At 31.0% G+C, this 22,510-nt stretch overlaps 1 protein-coding gene across 1 annotated transcript in view; it reads left to right on the top strand.

Moving 5' to 3' along the window:
- The first annotated feature begins 808 nt into the window (after positions 1-808).
- LOC135134952 (uncharacterized) overlaps positions 809-22,510 on the top strand; it is a 77,037-nt gene continuing 55,335 nt past the window's right edge. The window contains exon 1 of the mRNA XM_064063861.1: positions 809-943. The gene's annotated coding sequence lies outside the window, so the exon portion shown is untranslated. The remainder of the gene's footprint in view (positions 944-22,510) is intronic.

Genomic DNA, 22,510 nt, shown 5'->3' with positions numbered 1-22,510 from the left:
TACAGAGTACACAGTACTCTACAATTCGTAAGATATAACTCTTACCATTTAAATGGTTTCCTAGTTAGAACAAAGTAAATATACAGTGTCTTTTTTTTAGTTCCATAGGGATTTACGTACTAGATACTTTGGGTCATGTTAATGAGTTTTCTAGCAGGTATTTTCAAGTAAAATGTAGAATATTAGACTAGTATTTTATAAATCAATGCCACTTCATTTTATCGCACATAACAAAATAATCATCGAATCAGAACCAAAATAATTTATTAAATTCGGTACAAATTACCTACATTTTACTTGACGAGCATAAGCTAAATTTTATTATAATTTCGTAATTATTTTTTCTGCAGGATAAAATGAACTACAACTGATTTATAAAATACCAATCTAATATTTTGTCAAATTCCACTTGAAAATTCTAGGGAACTCATTGACACGACCCAAAGTTTTTAGCACGTAAATCCCTATCAGCAGCGTAAAAAAGGCACTGTATACCTAATCGTCATTTGTTTATGATAAACTTTTTTTTTTCTAATAATAATTAGATATACTCTCAGAATGATGACCCATATTTATTACTAATAATTCATGGCATTGTATGCACAATGAAATACTCCAAATAAATAAATAAAAATGTTTTATTATGACGTTTTCGGTGCTTTCGAATAAGACTTTACTATTACGATTTCGTAGGATGTTGAAAGGATGTCCGGTGGACGTGCTCCCTCCTGCAAGAACTCGCTGTCACGTGATCGCCAGCTCGCAACCAGCGCTTTCTTCTTTCTTCATTCTGTTACTAACCGTACTATCGTGTTGATACTGTGTTTTATTGTTTATATATAAAAAAGGTTATTTTTCGTGTGCGTGTTTGTGACTTTTGTGACATGTAATTAATAAGTGCTTTTGGATATATTCTATTAAGCAGCTGTTTTAGTCATCAAAGGTATTTATCCATGACATATCGTTTGTTAATACATGACGTTTGCAGCCACTGTCTGTTAAATTTTCATTTTAAAATTATTTTTTCAAGTGTAATTATAAATTTCCAAAATTGACGAACATTTTTTTTGTTGTATTGACATGTTACATTTTTATACTAGCGCGAAAAATTTGCAGAAATGTATATTTTAGCACTTTAAATTTAATATAGGAATTTTTTCGGACAAGTTATGAATACTTGTAAATTTGCTATTTTGTATAAGCATATTTTTACAGTTATTTGAAAAATACTGTTGGTAGGGTACATGCATGTTTTAATAAAATTAGTAACAATATAAATTTTTAACGGTAATGTCGTAATAGGTCAAATGGTTAGGTATTTTATCATTTTTTGCGTCAGAGTGGGTATTCAGGTAAGATATAGTTTAACGAAATTTAAAAGTTGATGGCATTGATGCAGATTTTTTAAAAGTTACTAGTTTTTCATGTAGGTCTTTTACAATGAGTCATCTGATTAATGAAATAACAATAATTACAGTTAAACACATAAAATTTAATATTTATCGCCAAAGAATTCTAAAATTTGTGTCTATTTACTTACTCGTGGAAGTACTAGAACGTACGTCACTAATTATGTTTTTGATTACTTTTCATTTAAAAACTTTCTGTGTGTAGGTTTTTTTGTTGACGATATTAAATAGTTGCTTTCTGCAAATTGGATGTCAGGCAAGTTGCAGTCACTAAGTAGCTACTTATATCTCGTTTCCTGTGTTTTTAAAATATTAATAGCGTACCACAATTGGTAAGACAGCTTTAATTAACTCAAATTCCATCTTTAGGCATTGCTTTAAATGTCATTTTTGCTCGAAAGCACATACAATAATATAGACACGAACATATTTTCCTCTCAACATTTTATTTTGTGCTTTTATACTTGCATTCCTATCAAGTCATAGTACCAACACGATTCTATGATCATTTCTAAAGCTCTTTAATGGTCGTTAAATGTCAAGGCACAATCTTAACATGGAGTTCGTAACTCGTTTTCAACATGTCCTACTCGGATTTGTCTTTAATACCAATTTGGGTGGTTAGTTTGCAATGTGTTCCTTGTTGTGTGTGTGGAAGTACAGATAGTACATTATGCAATGTAGTTTTTAATTTTTTTTTACTGTGAGATGATAGATTTTCATGACTATGCTTTTTTTACCTTAAAATCTGTTGGAAAATATTTTAATGGGGTTCTCATATTTGTAACAGAAATTAAGCGGATAATTAGCGTACAATATAATTACTCGAACAGTAATTAAGATAAAAGCCTACCTTGTAGGTTGCACGAGAGATTGCATTGAAAATATCAGCAAACAATTTCACCAGTGAAGGTTTCGAAAATTTTTCCTCACTACATTCATGTTATAATGAATTAAATTTATCGTGAATGTGAATGCATAGTTTTATATTTTAAATTAATTATTTAGATGATGGAAATAAAAAAAAACAAATTAATGCAATTTGAATTGGCAATTCTAAGGGACTGAAGAAAATTGTCTTAAGATAATTCTCTTGTAATAAGTGACTACGATAAAATTTGTGTCTGAACCAAATGTATTTCTTGATGCCTTGACATAAAATACGAGTAAAAAATCGATAATAATAATAATAATATAGAAAATAGAATTCCACAAAATTGAAGTTGTTTCTTGTGTTGGTAAAATTAATTTTATTAATTCATTAATAAAGAATTTTTTAAAAGTCCTGTCGAATCATGGCAAAACATGTGATGGCATGAGTAAGAAGTTGAAGTAATTTTGTATATTTAAATTTGAATAACATTATTATGCAAAATAGAAAGTGAATAATATCTAATGCTGCCTTCCAAACCGTTTCACTCGCTTGAAGTTGTACGTTCATAATTTTCAAATTCAAGACTGGTAAAATTTTCATCAGTTTTTTTATGTGCGCACGCAAGCTGTTGAGTTTCATATTTCCCACTAAGGGAGTTTAATGGCAAGAAGTACGAGAATTGGATTACAATGGAAAAAAAAATGGCATGTTCGTCACAATTATTTCTAAATAATTCTTACAAAGGAGTTAGTTTAATGCTGGGAAAATAAAAGCCATCTTTAAAATCCTCGAAAATGATTTTTTTTTTATTTGAGGATATTTCTCAAAGTATTAAAAATAATTTCCAAAAATTTGCAAATTACAAAGACTATAAAACAGCATATCGTTTCTCTTGTTGTATGTGGTATATTTACCACCCTATCTTACCGATAGAACAGAAGCCGATTAGTTGGTATTAGCATATTATTGCAACTAGTGTTGCAATCGTTATGAACACGGGATCATTGTTATCCACAATGTTTGTCCAAATATTTATATGTAACCTTTTTCTGTTTGTTGTTACCTACCTGTCCCATTGTGCAATGAACATAGTTTTAAATTACTTAAGATGTAAATGTGTTAAGTAAATTGCAAAATTCTCCAAGAAAATATAGTTAAAATTTTTGCAGACCCATATGCTAATTTATCTAATTATATTGTCCGTTAAATTTTGAACGTTTCACAGTGGTTTATTAAATAGTAATCAAATTTGTTTAAACAATTTACAACATGACAACATGGAACCCACCGACATGTAACGAAATATGGCTGGCGTTGATGTTTTAACCGTACCTATGCATATTTCTTGTTTCATTATGTAGAGCAGTGTTTCATGCTTTGTTGATTTAGCAGAGGTACATACTTATTAGGTAATAATAATGACGTCGTACATACATATGTCTTCGTAAAAATAAATGAACTTGCCCTGTTAGATTGAGAATTGTGTTAATATATTTTTGTCTTGTCTTTGTCGAATTAGTTGTTGCTGACTTTTTTGCATGCACACAGTTTTTAAGCAGGTGGTTGCAATGTGTCACCTGCCATTAATTATATATTCCGTGAAATATATAAAGAAACAGATAATATTTGCAATAACTGAATTCATTATATATTACTACTTATAACTTATAATAGCTTATCAAATATTTGAAAAGAAATTTTTGCCTGAATTTATTGTGTGTGAAGATTATTCTTTTACAAAATATAATTAACGTATTAAAAGAAGTTTTAACATCACTATTTAATGTTAATTAATTACTTATTGCAAAACAGTTGTTTGCTAATGCAAAAAGTAACTGTTATTCACCTACTCAAGTCTTTTTTATTTATTTAAAGACTAGGACAGTTGACATAACAATATTAGTAAGTTTTACAGACGGAAGATGTAACGGTACGGTACACAGTAATAAATAATAAGCTTTCTCACAGCGTTACATTTTCTTTTGATAAATACGGGAACTCGTGACGGGAACTAAACAATGGGCCGTTGTAGTCAAATTAAAATAAAATAATTTGTCTCCATGCAAAAAGAAAATTTATAAAATCCAGTTTTTTTTGTGGTTATGCATTGGAGTGATCGACTGCCAGAGAGAATCAGTCTTTATTTTTAACCTGGCCATTTTTTTTAAGTGCTCCTCTCCCCATGCAGTTTTGTTTTTAATGAAAATAAAAAAATATCAATTTTTTTTATCAAATATGACACAGCTAACAATAATAAAATGGAGCGGCGTTACTAAAAGACTTATCCCCAGAACAGACGCGAACCACACAGTATATAAAATAAAAAAATTGGTCTAATATGATTTAGACAAAACTTTCCCCCTATTCATGTTTTTCGAAAAATTATAAAATTTGATTTTGTCAATTTTTTTTTATGATAATCCCTATAAGTTAAAATAAAGATATGTGTGTAGTGTTTAATAAACGTCATCAATATTTTTAGCAAGGACACTCAGTGTAATACTAATAATGACAGTAAGTACTGTATTCCCAGATTTTCTGGAAAATGGAGTGAACCGTCCTTGATTTGTCCAGTAAAATAAATTGCCTCATTCATAAAATTTTTTGAGTCACACCGTCTAAGCAATTAATGGATAAATTTTGATGAACGATTTGTCATGTTTACGATAACCTTAAAACGTTCGTGATTTTTTTCCCAAAAATCTAAATGTCTAGGGTAAAAATCGTGACGGATTCATAAACCACAATTGTAGGAGTATGTTCTCTTATAAAATTTAAATAACATTTATTACGTACAATTTTGAGACGATGTCAACACATTTTGGTTAGCGTTTTACCATCTGCACAATATTCCTAAAATATGTACATATAAACTTTGACAACAATAAGTCCAGTAGTTTCGGAGATTATCTGTCTACTAAAAATCGATATAAACGACAAAAAGACGACAGGCAGATAAACGGAAACGGGAGACCTATTTTTCATATTCTAGTATCATGAAACGTTGAGAAAACCTGAAAGTAGCCGTTCACTGGATGGATCTTATTACAATTCTTCTTTAGTTTACCACCTGGAAGTAAAATGTATGTAAAAGTTCCTATTTTAGTTTTCTAATAACACGAACAATATTAAGTAAGGTAATTTAATATTTTGTTAGGGAACTTAATTAGTTGTTATAAGATACAATCAGTAAAAAAAAAGTTATTAAGTTAGCGTTGAACGAGCAAATTTGTGCAACAACAGTCAATGGAACTTTTCTTTTGATCACACGTTAGTTTCAAACGGACTTATAGGTAAATTAAAGTGTTTTGATAATAATCAGTTATTATTAATCAAGTTATAAAATACCACAAAATAATCATAACATACGACGTCATAAAAAGAAGTGTATATTATTCTAGTAAATCGATTCCAAAATTATATATACTGAAATACTGAATCACAAAAGTAAAAGAACACGAAGAAGGAATCATGATTTTGTATTCAAATTTTAGAAACAGACTAAACTCTGTCAAACAAAGTGATTAGAATTTCAATGTTATCTGACCCGTAATTTTAAGAAAAAAAAAAGTTTCACTGTATACTGTATGTTGAAAAAATACAAATACATTTCCTGATACGTCATGGCATCGACTTAGTGGTATTTCATCCCATGCCACCTATACTTGGTACCCAGAGTCCGTGCAGGACGAGATAAATTGCGTAAATCTCCTTACTATCGTATTGCAAACATTTTCAACTAGGCATAGGACAGAAAATTTTGCAGGACAAGGGAGAAAATTGACTTCAGCTTCTTCAAAACGCTCTGAAGTAACCTTAGCAATACGTGGTCCAGGACTGTTTTGCAAGTTGTGAAAATATGGAAGAAATGGCGCCTCTACATTATCTGCGATGTATTGTGATGCGTTTGTGGTACCTCCAACCTCCAACGAAGACCAACGGTGATTTACGGCCGTATCTAATCGCCTCTCACATCATAACACCAAAAGTTCAGTGCACATAACGTGTGTTTAATCGAAGAAGTCATCGAGTTGGCGTTGATTTTTGATAGAAGAAAACGTAGCGAAAATCGCATGTGCTTAATTAACCTATGCTGCACCAAAAAGTGAGGTTAAGTTCTGTACGACTTTTATTGTAGACATATGTATTTCACAATGTTTATAAAAAATCAAGGCCAACTTGATGACTTTTTCAATCTAACACCCGATACTTTTCCATGAAAAACCTACGGCTTCCCCCTTCGACCATCGCTCATGCCAAATAACATCATGATATTTCACTAAAGACGACCTGATGATGTCATTTTTCATTCCAGTCAAATCTTTCTTGATACCACTCTCAAGTTATGGCGTTTGTGAGCAGCAGTAAATTTTAACACAAACAACTGTGGCTGACACAGCATGAATCTGAAAGACTTATTTAGGTGACGATGGTCCTAATTTTTATCAATTGTTATGTTGTTTCTTCTTCTGAAACCCATTTTTCTGTAATCAGTCGTGTAGTCGAAAAACGGCCCTTCGAAATAACAGTGTTAGCCGATGTCTCTGACATGTTGTTCTCTGTCGAAGACGCCCTGGATGTCTAGTTTGTTGTTTTCTTTCTACTTGGGACCAAACCTGAGAACAGTTTGCCACAGATAATACGGTCCTGATAAATCGGGTTGCAATTTGGCGAAACGCTAATTTCTCTTTCGGAAACCCATTATTCGTCATCTCTCAAAGTTGCAGAATTCCCGAAAGTTTGAACATCGACGGACTATTATAGGACACACACGTCAAACAAAATAACGTGACGGAAATGGTTAAATGAAAATAAACCGTACATATCGCGATAAGTTCTTCTTCTGTGTACAAGAAAAACATTTTTTTGTGTTAAAATTCCTGGATAGGTAACATTTAAATTCTAATCGTATAATTTAATTAGGTTCTTTAAAATGTACCTATATATGAGAAAAGTTCACACATTATGCTTTTACAGTAAGCTCATCGATGTGTTATAAAAATCCTTAAAGGCTGAATCGTCTCTATACTGCTATAACAATTATGCATTTTGCTTATTTGGAAAATAACGTTGTTGAAGAGAGCATTTTGTTTTACAAAAGTCTCAGTTGTGTGTCAAATTGCAGCAACTATGTTCGGTATTTGGATATTTCCGTTATAATATTGTCATTAGTACAGTAAGAACGATAAAATAACTACTGTTGTTTTCTTAATATCTGTGAATTTATACACGCACTATTAATCCAAATGTTCCACAATTTACGATATTATAAAAGTCACTATTACTGTTAGTTGGAGGGCAAAAATGACGCAATTAGAGTTCCGGGTTAGTTTAATTGCTTTTGTATTTTACCATAATCCTTGACCTGTCCTAACAGCGCTAAATTAGTACAGGAAGATTGCTCAAGGACATGAGAAAGGCATTTTGACTGTACTCAAATTTCACCTTCTATTTTTCATTATTTTACGTTTCCAGTGGATTATTAATAACTGATGCGTTTGTCTAAGTAGTATCTTTAGGAATTTCAAGAACAATTTAAGGTGGTTTACGATTTGTAAGCGGGATACTGAAATATTGCTGCAATTAGCACAGTCATGACATTTAACAAAGTCGTGTTATTCGTGAGAGCTTTATTATTAGAGGTATGGCTCCGGGCTTAAAAAAATTTACTGTTATTGGTGTTATGCAGCAAAACCGGGATCACCCAGTGATACAGTTGAAATACTCAGCTTGTTGGGCCGTTACGCAAATCTGAAAGAAAATGTTTTATTGTCTTTGTTGATGCCATTAACATTTTTTTTTATTATCAGATCTATGTTCATGTGTAAATCTCACTACATATACTCGTAATCGTATATTTCGGGAAGGTTAACACGTTCAGACTTCCATCATGGATTACTATCATGGTGTACATACGTGGTTCAAATTCAGAAAATTATCGCCAGTTTTGACAGATAATGTTGTATGTATATAGATAGTACAAAATATATGTATAATAGTTTCTCTACTGAAATTAAAATTAAACTAATAGGGGAACATGGAGCATAGTGGGGGACTATGGGGTACATGCGTCGTTTCGTTACAAAACAATAGTATATTGCTTGTCCTCAACTTGTCAATTTGTTCCTCTTTAATTGCATATATTACATTTACTTTCAATAATTGGAGGGATTCTGTCATTATTTTATTACAGTTAATGACTGTAGATTTTTATTGTAACCAATAAAATACCACTTCGGTTCAGTAATCGATGCTCCCTGAAAATTACTCTTCCATGAATTAAAACTACATATAGGTACATATATGTATTTAAATATGATGTAAACGACGACAAAGTTAACTAAATTAATCACTCCCCTTTAAAGCTTTTTCGGTGAAAAAGTGCTAGTACTTTTCACTATCTGTGCTATGTTCGCACTGGGTAAGATCTGAGATCAGTTTTATTGTATGAAATGACTTCGAGTACCAAGTTGTATGAAAATATATGATTTGAAGTTGGGTACTGAAATTTTTACCACAGTGATTTTAACTGATTTTTACTGACTTTGACGTCCTAAGTTAGGCAGATAAAAAATATATAAATATATTACGTAATAATAACTGTAATAATAGAAATACTTAAAAACTATCTGCTAAAAGTATATAAAAATTTAATTATAAAACACTATACTAAAAAAATTGGTCTGAAGAATTCAGACAATACCCCCCGCAATTTATAGTAAGCGCCCCCAAACACCAATTTTAAAAAGTAATATAAATATGTACTTTTGGCGCTGCGCCCCCCCAGTTTTGCGGGGTCTGCGAGGGTGCTATTTACGCCACTGCCCCTTATCAGATATATTCTCAAGTATATACAGAAAAAAAACATATATCACATATTATGCTCATTGTACTGTACTACCATTGTTAGTATAGAATAATAACAGTCAGTACGTAAAAAAAAAACAATTAAAAACCCACTTGGCAGAAAATCGAATCTTAGAAATATACGAAAATACTGGCGATACGGACTATAAACTAATTTTTAACGTGCTTACATTACATGTATTTCATATAAATTATTTTTTTTCTGATTGATACAATATTGAATAATATTGCCTTAGTTACAATATGTCATAACACACTAATATTTCCCAAGGGAAATATGAAATGATCATATTGTCCCAAGGGAAATATGAATTGTCATATTTCACTACAAATTTTTTTTATTTTTTAATTGATTTATATTCACCAATTCGTTCGTTCTGCAGGCGCCAAAGATTTCCATAATTAAAACGACCTTCAAGATTATGGATGTAACAATCTATTTAATAGAGGAGAATCACAATGAAATTTTTACCTTATACATCAAAAAAATGTCATTAGGAGCTTCTCGCAAGAATTTTTTGAGCTGTTGTCGAGACAGCACCTCTGATTTTTTAGGAATGTATCCTTTATTCTTATTCTTCACAAATGCTTCTACTTCATCGAACAGTTTAACATCAGTTTTTTCCCTTAAATGTAACATTGACCTTAGCATCGATAATTTTGGCCACAACGTATTTGGTGAATATTTGTGCGACTACGGATAGAATAAATTAGTCATACGTCAAAAATAACAAAAATCAGCAAAATACCAAATCTTCAAAAAATGCAAGCAAAATATTTTCGTCGACACCATTCACCGAATTTTCTCTTCTCCATTCTTGAAAGTCTTCATACACTTTACTGTAAGCAGCTTTAGATTTCACAGGAATCAAACATTCACGGGCTTTCGCCGCTTGTGATAGCACGTAGTTCGACATTTCATCAACTTTATTTATGACAGGACGCGACAATCAAAGCAGCCAACCATGATATTTACAAACACCCTTAGCAACGTTACCAATCCGATTAATTCAAAAATTTAGAATCCAATATTTTTTGCAACAATATTGTATCAATCAGAAAAAAACTATTGATTACAACACGGGAAATATGAATTATGTCCCTTGGTTGTCTATACATCCCTCGGGTTGCACCCTCGGGATGTAACTAGCCAACCTCGGGAAATATGGTATTCATATTTCCCTAGTTGTAATAATAGCTATAAAAAATTCGTTATGATGAGAAAAATAATTTCATGTTAAGTTGTTTTGTAACCTTTCAATTAACAAAGGTATAAAATGTACTGTATTTAGTAAAATAATAGTACATGAGCTGCAATATAAAAGAATAGGTAGGTATACAATTCTGTGTCCTAGAAAACGATCATTTAATAACCAAGGTGAAATAATGAACAATTGGATATTTACCTTCTAAGTAGAATTTTTGTATTGTTTATGGGGAGACTTAATAATAGATTATGTGTACCAAAAAAAAAAAAAAATTAGAAAGGAAGTAAGCTTTGGGTGGTATATGTTGAAAGTTTTGGAAACTGAGACAATTTTCCACATCCCTTATGTACTTCAAAAATCGAAGCTTTCTTTTAGTCTGAAGTTTACTCGATACGTAGCCACCACATCTTCCTCTAGATTTAAAATTTAAATCTGGTGAACATGAAAACATACCAGTGAGGTGCCCTTCATAACATCTGTAATAATAGAAATAATTTCTAATTTTCAGCTGACTCATTAAACACGCACTTCGAAAAATATTCAACAGTTGCATCAAGATTTTAACGTATTTTTTGTGAATGGTGAAATCTGTTTTAAAAATAATTGCAAAATAATAACAGTCTTCGACCTGAAAATCTAAAAATATCATGTGAGAGTTTGTAACGTTTGTAACATCGTTCCATTTACAATAATGACCATTTCCTAACTGGACTTACGGTCCTCCTAAAAGATGCTTCTGAGAGTGTCGTAAAATAACGCGTAGGTAAACAAATGAGAGGAGAAGACAAAGAGCTATACTGGGCGAATCAGGTCTAAGGAGTTTATTAACCTCGTCCACAACTGCTGTCTTCTCAGCGGCATTAACTGGCCAGTATGGTGCCTTCTTGTGCCTATTTTAGTGGTCGCTCAACTGACATGAGATTTTGCAATAAACGGATGTCTGCCTATGAAGGTTTTAAATTTCTTTTCAACAGTCGTATCTAATTGTGTGTATGGTATAATAAATAATTCACTTTGTCTTTATTATTTACTTACAGAATGAATCAAAATTCGCAGACGAAAGTAGATTTCCGTAAAGTAAAAATTTTATAGCTGAGTTGTGTGGAAACAGTCAAATTCACCAATTCAAAGAGCCGATATTATACTTTACTGGCGATAATAACTGTAACATTTTCTTGCTCAGTTGTTCACTTTCCGTCCTACTATGAAATTTTGTTTTTGTCATATCTTTGTTAATAAGTAAGTTATTTTTGATAAAATGTGTGATTTATGGTGTACTATGATATTTAAACTGAATTCGTGAGCGTAATAAATAAGTGTTAGTGAGTAAGCTCCATGAAAACTTATCCTTACATCTACCAAGTCTCTCCTTTCTTAACTTTCGTTGCAAAAAATCTTCTCATTGTTTCAACTTAAAAAAAGTTTTGTTGCACACACAGAAATATCTGATTACATTATTTGCTATTGCAAGAATGAAAGTAAATGTTTTAAGCAAGTAATGCTCTGATTAACTCGATAGCTGGCTGCATCAAGGAAGTTGGATCAAAGAATTTTGTAGGATACGTCGATGATTTTCATTTTTTGTATTGCATATATGTAGTTACTTTAGTTCACAAAATAAAATTCGTGTGCAAAACCAACAAAACAAAACAGAATAGTTACTGATTAGAGTGATTACTATTATACAGTTTCGTTATGGGAAGGGTTATTTACGTTTGTAAAAGTGAAAACAAATAGTTAATTATAATGCTTCAAACCACGCTACCACTTTTATTGCTGCTCATATTCCCATGGCGCAATGTTGGCAATAAGATGTTTATAAATTTAAAATACTGTTGCTAGTGCTAGTAATAATTGTTTTAAACAGGTGTTGCGTATAATAACGATAAAATAACAGTGCGCTGAATATGTTCTACACAAACACCTTCATGAGTTATTATTGAAGAATTTGTTTTTTTTTTTGCTACCATATTTGAATACACTTTCGTGAACAGCAATTTTTGTTAGAATCTAATCTTAATTTACCATTTAACGGAATTGATAAAAGAAAATAATGTTCTATAAAACACTGATTTTTTGAGGTGACGCTTTAGAAACACTGGCATTTTGGTTCTAATAAGTTTTTCCACAGACGTTAAATTATTATTATTATTATTGATAATATTAGCCGTTGAAGTGATGAGTTTTTAAATTGTTACATATTGAAAGTTACATACAAATAATATTTACAATATGTGAGGGTGTGTCCATTAATTTTTAATTAATTTAGAAGTAAGGTGTTGTTATTCTTGAGAGCTATACGTTAAAAATATATGTAACCAGAATCACACTGAACTAGATCAAGAGTCTTATCAAAATTGGAAAAGGATATTAATTTTGTGGTTAAAAAAAGTGTTACGTCATAGTTTTGTTGTAGCAAGAAAGTAATAAAAATGAATTTTTTTATGATATACTATGGGTTTCTTCTTCTTTTTATCAATATTTACACTAATACATAATTATGTTATAGATTATGACATTCCTAAAATACCGTATGATCGTCATATCTGAGGATATTTAAATCAGCACTACTACTGAACCATTTAACTGGTTATGTAATTTCAGATTTTTGTCCAGACGTTGCACTGGGTTAGTTTTACTGATCTTATAAATGGTATCTTCATTTTTTGCCCTTTGTAAAGAATGATTTTCGTTAAGCTATATGGTGATTAATAATATCTTCACCTGTTTGAAAATTATATTACGGATGCGTAAGTACTAAACTTGTCGGAAAAATGTAATGAAAAAATATCAGTTTTATGTGGCGCTTGCAATTAGTCTCTAGTGTGTGCAATAATTATTAAACCGTTTCTTTCACATTTTTTGTAGATGAGCTCAGTTCTGAAACAAAGGCTTTAATTCCTAAAATTCAGCCTGTTTGTATACCTGCAAATAGATTTATTATGTGTATTTCAACTAAATAGTGGAAGAACCTACAAGTAATATAAATATCGCTGAGAGTAAACTACATCCATTTCACATTACACAAGAACCGTAGCTTTGCAAGTTGACCTGTGATGGTCATCCAGGTCGGCTGGCGCGTCGACGTGATGTAATATTACTCTTCGTTTAGGTGACTCCGTAGTATTTCTCTTCAGTAAAGCCTTTAAACCGGTCACGTAATATCGTTGACTTCTTTATACTCTGATGTTATTTACTGGTAAATTTTTAAAACAAAATATACAATTTCAGTAGATTATAACTTGCGACTGTAATTTGTATTACTTTGGCACCCTGGCATCACTAAAAATTAAACTATAAAAATGGACGGTTTGTCTTGCGTGGTATGTCTATCTGACATGTGACGCATGAAAGATGTCGCGTTCGTTCTCATTCATATCAATTACTTTGGTAACGACGTGGGAGAACAATTGGTATTGTAATTTACAGGTAGATATATTTACACTATTGTATGATGTTTGAAATATGGCACTGTCAGACTTCTGAAAAATTGTGAATGTATTTTTAAGAAGACAATAATTATGAGTTGGTGTACAAGTTTATTAATGAAACTTTTAAAGAATAATTTGGGTTTTTTTTTAATTATATATCTGCATATGAAGATTCAAATCTTGGCTATGATTATTAACTAATTACTACCTACAATTTACATGTCACTATAGCCAAGCTGAGACCCCCATTATTTATTGGAAGAGATTGTGTTAAAATTGTTGTTTTTATTTTTACTTATTTATAAAAGGAAATTGACTACGTTTCAAGATTTCATAAAATAATTACAAGAGAAAAAGAGACTTCAATGATGCCAGCGACATGCAACTTTTCTATTTTACGACTTTTAACTTTCTTTGACTTCGGCACACATTTGCTGTAAATTGTGTTTATCATAAACCTTTTTGTATCTTGCAATATAATTTTCTCAACTTCTTACTTAGATCTCTTCTTTGCGACTTTTTAAATTTGATCGTAGGTGTAAGAAATTCAGGACTTCGTGATTTTACATTTCGAGGTTAAACCTTTTATGAATCAAGTTGAATTTTGCAATTTGCATAACAAAAAAAATACACACTTTTACAATAAGTCACTTGTTGTTAATTGTGATTTTGTCGTAACCGTTTCTGTATTATTTATTATTCGCATTCAAATATTTTTGCTGCAAAAAATAATTATTATAACTATCGAGTTTTTCTGGAACTGACTATCAACTTTTAGTTTTCAAATGGAATGACAGATATAGATATATTTGAAGTGTATCTGGCACTCTGCCAGCATTTTTTATTAATCCCAGATTGAAAAAGAGGTGTGTTATAATTTTTGCCCCCTTTGTCTCTCTCTGTGTCTGTCTGTGGGGCCGTAGCTCCCAAATGGATGAACCGAATTCTATATGGCTTTTTTGTTTGAAAGCTGGTTCGATCAGGATGGTTCTTAGCTATGTTTGATGATAATCACTTCAATCATTTCAAGATCATTAGCTGATGTCTGTGTGTCTCCCTGTTGCACCATAGCCCCCAAACGGATGAACCGATTTCAAAGCGATTTCTTTTTTTTGAAAACCGGTTCAATCGGGAAAGTTCTTGCAAGGGTGGTTTGATGAATAACTGGGTTCGCATGGTGTTGGATGGCGAAAGAAGAAAAAGCAGTAACTGCATATGTAGACTTCAAGTAGAATTCCTATAGATGACGTTTCTATAATGTCAAGTCATTTTGTCGATAATTGTTTGTTTAGGAATTAATTGAATACTAGTATGTCCAGCGATTTTTATTTAAAAAGGGAGAAAATTACAATTCATTGTGTGATTCAGTTCATGAAATCCATGAAAGGATTTTTCATTCATAATTTTAGACTTTTTAAGGGTTACTTTTTTTATCGGGGATTTTGAAGTATTTCACTTTTTCTCGCTACAATACTGTAGGTAATCGTGTTTCTAGTCTCTATACGTAATTGAAGGGTGAAGCAAAAGATGAACGTTAGAAAATTTATTTTGATATTACTATATAAACATATTTATATACCTATTGCATTAAAAATATTGAATGATAAATCTCAATTATCCAAACACACACCCAGACCAATATTTCTGAACATAACTGCATTTTATTTAAAATCTCTGAAATACGTGCTTTTAGGAGAACATCTTGATTTAAAGGTTTTTCAAATCTGCCACGTTTGCTGAACACACTTTAGTAAACTTATTTGACTTGTACACACATAGTAAAACTTTACAGCCCCATTAACGGATAATAAGAGGACAATTGTCCGCTATTGTCTGTTAATGGGACTGTAAAGTTTACTTAAAGTACTAGTCAAGTGAGTTTACTATAAAGAAATTAGTTAACTAGTTTCAGATTTTTATTAGAAAGATCAGTGAATTTTGCAGACCATCGAAACCAAGCTATTTAAATTTGCATCCAGGGTGGTTGAGGGCATTGTATTAAGGATTTCTACAAATTTTGCTTTTCTTCGGTTTGTTGGATCATTCTTAAAAGAAAGCTACATTTTGCACCTCTTGTGCAAAGTAGGAAACTCGAATCAAGTTACGGTACGGGAGGGACCTCAAAACACGAATATTACTTTAGATGTCCTGACCGAAAATTTTAGCTTATTCTAAAGGAGTTTAGTATAAGAAAGTAGCAAAAGTTCCGTATGCTAAGTACACTGATCTATTTCCAGAACAATGATAGCTATTATAGGCATGTTTCAAAAGTATTATAAATTAAAAACCGTTAGTGGGTCTATGCGTCAAAACATAAATTGTTATTGTTTTCTTTGCAATTTTGTAGACTGCAGCAGTAAATGTTACAGAAGAAGGCTAATTGTTAAATAAACACTCTAATGCTGCTGTTTTTTATAACAATTAACATATTTTACGAGACAAAGAACTGCAAAAGAAGGGCATTTCTTTGTTTAAATGTAAAGTGAGGTGTTTCGTCAGTATAAAATTAATCTATGTAGTAAGAATCTATCTAATATGTGAATTCTGACTATATATTTTTAGGAAGAAACATTTTTAATTAACACTGATTTTTAAGTAATTTGTCTATAAAAAAATACTCTAGGAATGGTAAATATTTTCATTGCATTTTATATATTTTTGTTATTTTCGAATACTGAGGAAGTTTGGAATATAGAGACAAACGTATTCCTATCATCATAATAATAACTTTAATACAAAAGGACAATATCTATTAAACGATATTTGTATAAGCTTTCGTGTTTCACGTGCAAGTCATATATTTTATAGTCAACAGTTGTGTTAACTGCCATTTATGTTTAATAACAAATATACATAACCTGCGAAGGTTTTTTACATTAATGTGACATTCTAAGCTGGCGGTTATGCAATTATTGCATAATTATATGGAGAATAAATGTTTGAAGAAATGGTGACTGTTAAGTATTTGTCACATAACGATTATAAAAATTCCTGCTCCAAACGTTTAGAGGGTTCAAAACATTGACCCTAAGTTTTTACTGCTGAAATAGGTGTATGTAATGAGGTCGGGTCAAATGCTATCGTAAAACTTTCCCTATTATCTCAGAATCAACAAAGACTATTAGCATCATCCGCTTTCCGTTTTGCTTGTGAAGAATATCAACTTTAAATTCGTTAATTTGAACTACAGTGCTGTTAATTAAAAATTGTAAATTAAATTTTTGGCCTCCTGACATGTAAACGTCAAATTAACATTCAAATGACATCTTCGGAAACATCAAATTTACAGTCATCCTGGAAGTTTACCACCCGGCGTGCGTAAAAATTGCCCAAATTGTCCGCTCTTCCTAGACGTTTATAAATAAAAATCTCTTTACACAACGAAAATATAATGATTAAAACGCCAAATACATAAATTATTTATTGTTGAACGGCAATGTATCATATAATTTCGAATATTTTTTAGTTCAAACGGAGCTACGCCGTCTTGTGTATGTTTGTGCATCAGTTACAGATCACTGTAATTGACATATTCATTGACAGTTATGTTTGTTTTATTTCTGACTTTATGTGAAATTTAATAAAAAATATAAATAATTTTTAAAAATTGTCGGCCAAAAAGTTTAATACAAATCTTGTGCGTTAACCATTTTACAGCGCTCAATCATTAAAGCACTCCGGCTTCGCCGTCGTGCTTCAAATTTATTTCGCGCTGTAAAATGTAAGTTACCACACGCGAATGTAAATAACTATTCCCTTTCGAGAAGGGGAATAACTTTATTGAGCATTGTTGAAGGACTCTTACAATTTTCCAAAATTTAAGACTAATTGGGCTCTGAATACTTAGTTTTTGTCACTATTTTCAGTAAGCAAACATTTATTGTAAACTAATTTCTATTGAGATATAATAGAGTACCTATTCATATATGTATTGAATTAATTACTTGTATTACTTATTTGTTGAACAATAGTTTAAAACGTACAATAATTTTGCTCACTTATTTTTTAATCAAATATAGTTTGTTGATCCAAAGTTCCAAAGGTAACGTTTGAAATTATAAAAGTGTGCTGCCAAACTATGCAGAAAACAAAGGAGCTTGCTAATAAATAAGTTTGGTTAATATTAGTTTGTAGAAATATATTTTTGTAATACAATAAAAAGTTTAACATCTATAATGTTTGTTTGGTAACGATAATTAAAAAAACCTGAATTTTAATTTGCAGAAGGGGATCCCTGGCATCAGATAACCTTCAGATAGTTGGGCACATTTTCACCATGCAAGTTAAATAGTTGCTTCGCAACTGTATTAAAATGAGAATTGTGACAATGTGTGCTTTGTTATTTTACAATTAGGGGTGAGAATTTTTCGTTTGACATTAGGTTAGGATACAAAAAAATTAGTAATTCACGCTTGATACTTTTTGCCACATGGAACAAGAAATTAATTGCAATATATCAAACTTTGACTAATGTTTGTCTTGATAACAAAAGTGTAAATGGTAGTATTAATAAAATTACTAGTTACTTATACAAAAGTGAAAGGAGGTATACTTTGTGGAGATTTCAATGCATTGTATGTACTTATATTTGGCTGAACTAGAACGTTATTATTATTAAACATATATTTTTGGTAAGGAAGTTCAAACAGCGCAGTAATTCTTACGTCTTTGTTTATAAAATTCCTACGAAGAATACTGCTGCAGATATTTAAAAAAATGGCCTACAGTATTTTACGAATACTATATCGTATTTCTGCGCAATGCGCAACCGGGAATAAAAAATAGAACTAATCATCCAGGGTTTTTGTTGAATTATATTCGCTGAGCGTTAAAAATTTGTGGTAATATAAGTGACATAACTTTTAACCTTCTATTATGGAGAACACGATCCTTGATTAATAACAACTACTTATTTGTTATTGTTGGGCAAATTTTAGTGATTATCTTAAGTTTGATGTTGTTATCAAGTTTAACAATGTATCTAACATATGTAATTCGAGTTCCAAAGATACTGTAGGAAGTTACTTCATGCTTCCTAAGCACATGGTTAAAGTGAGAATAATTAACAAACTGCAAATTACAACATATTACTGTTTAGGAAAGTGGGATTATGCTTTGGTAATAAGTAAATACTTTGATGTTTACCTTGTATTGGAGTAATCTATAAAAAAATATGTTTAAATATAAAATTCTTAAACCGACAGCAAGGTAAATTGTCTACGAACGATTTCAATTACGTTGATTTCCGACTAGAAAAAGTTTTTACTATCACAGGACCTTGATTCCGCGAATTTCTGTCAGTTTCACTTAAAAATTAATATTGTCAAGGTGTTTGTACGTAATAAATGTCCCATTTGTCCTCAATTAAGTTGAACAATCTAACAGAAAGAAAGATGTTTTTTTAATTGCTTTTGAATGGTGGTCATTTATTTAGTATAAATAAATTATTGGTTTCTGACAAAATTTTCGGTTGATTACTGTTTTCAAATCGCAGCTTTCATTAATAAAAGTGTCTGTATCCACATAAAGAAAGTGTTTTACTTTCAAGAGCATTAATTATCTGGAATCACGAATATTTCTTTCGAAGAGATGTGCGGATAATGACATGGGAACAAAATTTAGGTCTAGGTCGCTATCACAATGTGTATAATTATGATTACCCATTACATTAATTGCTTATTTTTATTTTCACTAAGCATTTATTCTTTTAAAGTTTGCGTGCTTTAATCAGAAATGTAGAGACGTTCAATACTGGTGATGAGAACAGACTACAAAAGGGAAAGTTTCTTTCTATGCCACTGCTCATCAAAGATCACCAAGATAGCATTGTAAAAGTACAAGTTTATTTTTGTGAATAAACTTCACGTGGAAGTGTGTGAAATATTGAAAATAAAATAACTTGTTCAGAGTTTTGTTTCCTGCTGTAAGCTTTACCGTATTGTTTGTTACTGTTCTACTAGGATATGAGATTTATCCGTCATAGTTGAAAAAATTGCTTTTGGCAGTTTATAATTTGACAGAAGTTTGTTGTCATTGTTAAAATAAAATGAATGTATTTGTTATAGTTTGTCAAGGAAACATTTTTTCTTTCAAGCGACAGTTAAAAGAAGAATTGCAGTAGGGTTATTTGACGAAGTTTTATTAATTTTTTTGGCGTTTCACGACTTGTAGAACACAAAAATATTAATTTGTTTCTGTCGGTAGATGATTTTTTTTAGAGATACATACTACTTACACGTATTTTAAAAATAAGGTAGGTATGTTAATAAAGTAAATTTATCTCTGAAATCATACAACGGTTAGAAACTTTGGTAGCATAAAAGTTGTAACTACTAAATATTTGACGTTAACTAGAATTTATTTAAATATTTATTCCACCTAACAATTTCATGACGTTGTCCTGAATATTACTATTAAACACTGTGTGATTTTTTGTGTTCTAGTTGGCCATGACGCGTACGTCAGCACTGCAAGCGAAATTGCTGACGTAAGCGTCACGGCCAACTAAAGCAGAAATTTAAAAAATCACTCGATCCTATAATGCTAATGTTACTGTGCACTATTTTTAGAGCTTTTTTGAATGAAAATCCCATAAAAATTTATGTACATAAATAATGAATCCATGTATTTTCTTCTTTTTCGTTTTATTAGTATTAATTTTATTGGACCCATTACTGCCTCAAAAATGGGCGGCATTCAGGCAAGGCTTTTATCATTAATCATTTTTCATTGATTTATAATTGGTAATATTATTGAATATATGTATATCTGAATCGCAAAAAGAAAAACGAGATATTATCTCTGTAGAATATACAGTTCCTTTTTTAACGCTGGTCATAGTGTGCTAAAAACTTTGGATTGTGTTAATGAGTTTTCTTGCAGGGATTTTCAAGTGAAATTTGGCAGAATATCAGAATAGTATTTTATAAATTAGTTGCGGTGCATTTTATGCTACAGAAGAAAATAATTGCGGAATTACAACAAAAATAAATGTATTAAATTCATCACAAAATCACAGTTGCCACGTTATGACACTTCTTATGGCTTCTTGTGCAAGAAGTACGTAACGTATTTAATGTACTTATTACTTCCCGAACGTAAGCTAAGTTTTATTATAATTCCATAGTTATTTTCAATAAAGTGCATGTGTATGTAAAGTAGATACAGGAACACATAATGTAACGAGCTATAAAAAATATTCTCTCTTTAATTGTTGATTACTAAAACGTATGTCTGCATTTAATCGACAAGATATGTCAAATAAGCCGAGGAAGTGACATGATGCGAACTTGGAAGCACAAACAACTGAACGAAAAGCGGAAATCCAATCGACAGATGTGGCAGATGACAATGAATGTGCACAGATTTGTTGGTTCTCTGCGACCTACGTTTCCGAAAAAAAGATGATTAAGTAACTAGTAACTAGAGAGTTTGTTTATCATTTGTTATAAACCTACCTATTTCCTAGAAGGTTTTATTGGAAGTAGGAAGTAGAATAGGGTAATTTCCCGACAATCAAGCAACTGGAATAATCAGTCGCAAAGACGCAATCAAGCATTCATCTGTTTTTCGTGTCCGTTTCATGGACCGTATTAGAAACTTTATATCTAATTTTTCTGAAATGCTGGGAATTAATAACGTAGTTATGCATCACACAACAAAATGTGTAGCATCAAATTAAATTCCAGAAGTTACTGTTCCGACAGAATAATAAAAGTAATACTTTACTGAGTTACAAAATGAACCTAAGATATCAACTACATATATAAAAAAACCAAAAACAAAAGAAAAAACCCATGTTTATAAAAATAGTTTTGTGTCAAGGTACCCCCTATACAGTAACGTATTTTTAAATGTCTTTTTTTTATCCTAACAAATAAAAATAACGTGTATTATTTTATATCATATTTTTTTTTACCAGAGCTCGTTGTTAAAAAGTTAAGAAAAGTCTTATAATCTTCCAATTTATGTTTGTTTCATAATTTGAGTTTCAGCATTCTTCTCTGAGCAGGCTACGTATAACGTTAGTTTTTAAATTACTCGTAATAACAATTTTAAATAGAGCATTTAAAAATGCCGGAAGGTTACTTCGTCAGAACTTCCCTCGCCTCTGAAGTACAATGAAACATCATATCCAGTATTTTTGAAAAATTATATTTTATATAAAATTTGATTTTGCGAGAAGATTAACAAAAATCGTCACATATTACGGACAGACAGACAGACGGCATCTGGAGAGACCCCGAGAAAATATGAAAGCAGTCAGTCGTCCTATGGATTCGATTACCAATACTTCCTTAGATTCGGGAAGTAAAAATTAAATATGTTATTTCAGAAAAATATCTGATTATGAGGTCTCAGGTTAAAGCATTGTATGGACGTATTGTTACAAATTTTAGGTAAATAGCTTGACATGTGCATATTGTAACTCTAGTTTAATTTTGACTTTATAAATCATTATATCGTTACGGTATTGGTTACAAATTAAGGTAAAATCGTATTTTTAGAAATATTTACAAGAGTGGAATTTTATAAGTATCAACACTTGATGCTAAAGATTTTAGTTTTTTTTTATATTTTTTCATATCACTAACACGAGAACGAAGCCACTTTTTGAGTAAGAGCTGAAAGAGAGAAAGAGGAGTTTATAAGATATAAGGAATGAAACATTATCACTTTCCAGGAGATAAATATTACGGTCTTATTGTTACGACTATCAGC

This window comes from Zophobas morio, unplaced genomic scaffold (assembly GCF_036711695.1).
Source record: "Zophobas morio isolate AGI-343-1 ecotype UQ-CSIRO unplaced genomic scaffold, CSIRO_AGI_Zmor_V1 ptg000024l, whole genome shotgun sequence".
Lineage (NCBI taxonomy): Eukaryota > Metazoa > Arthropoda > Insecta > Coleoptera > Tenebrionidae > Zophobas > Zophobas morio.
Note: the sequence above shows the minus strand (reverse complement) of the source record. Positions and strands in the feature narration are given on the sequence as shown.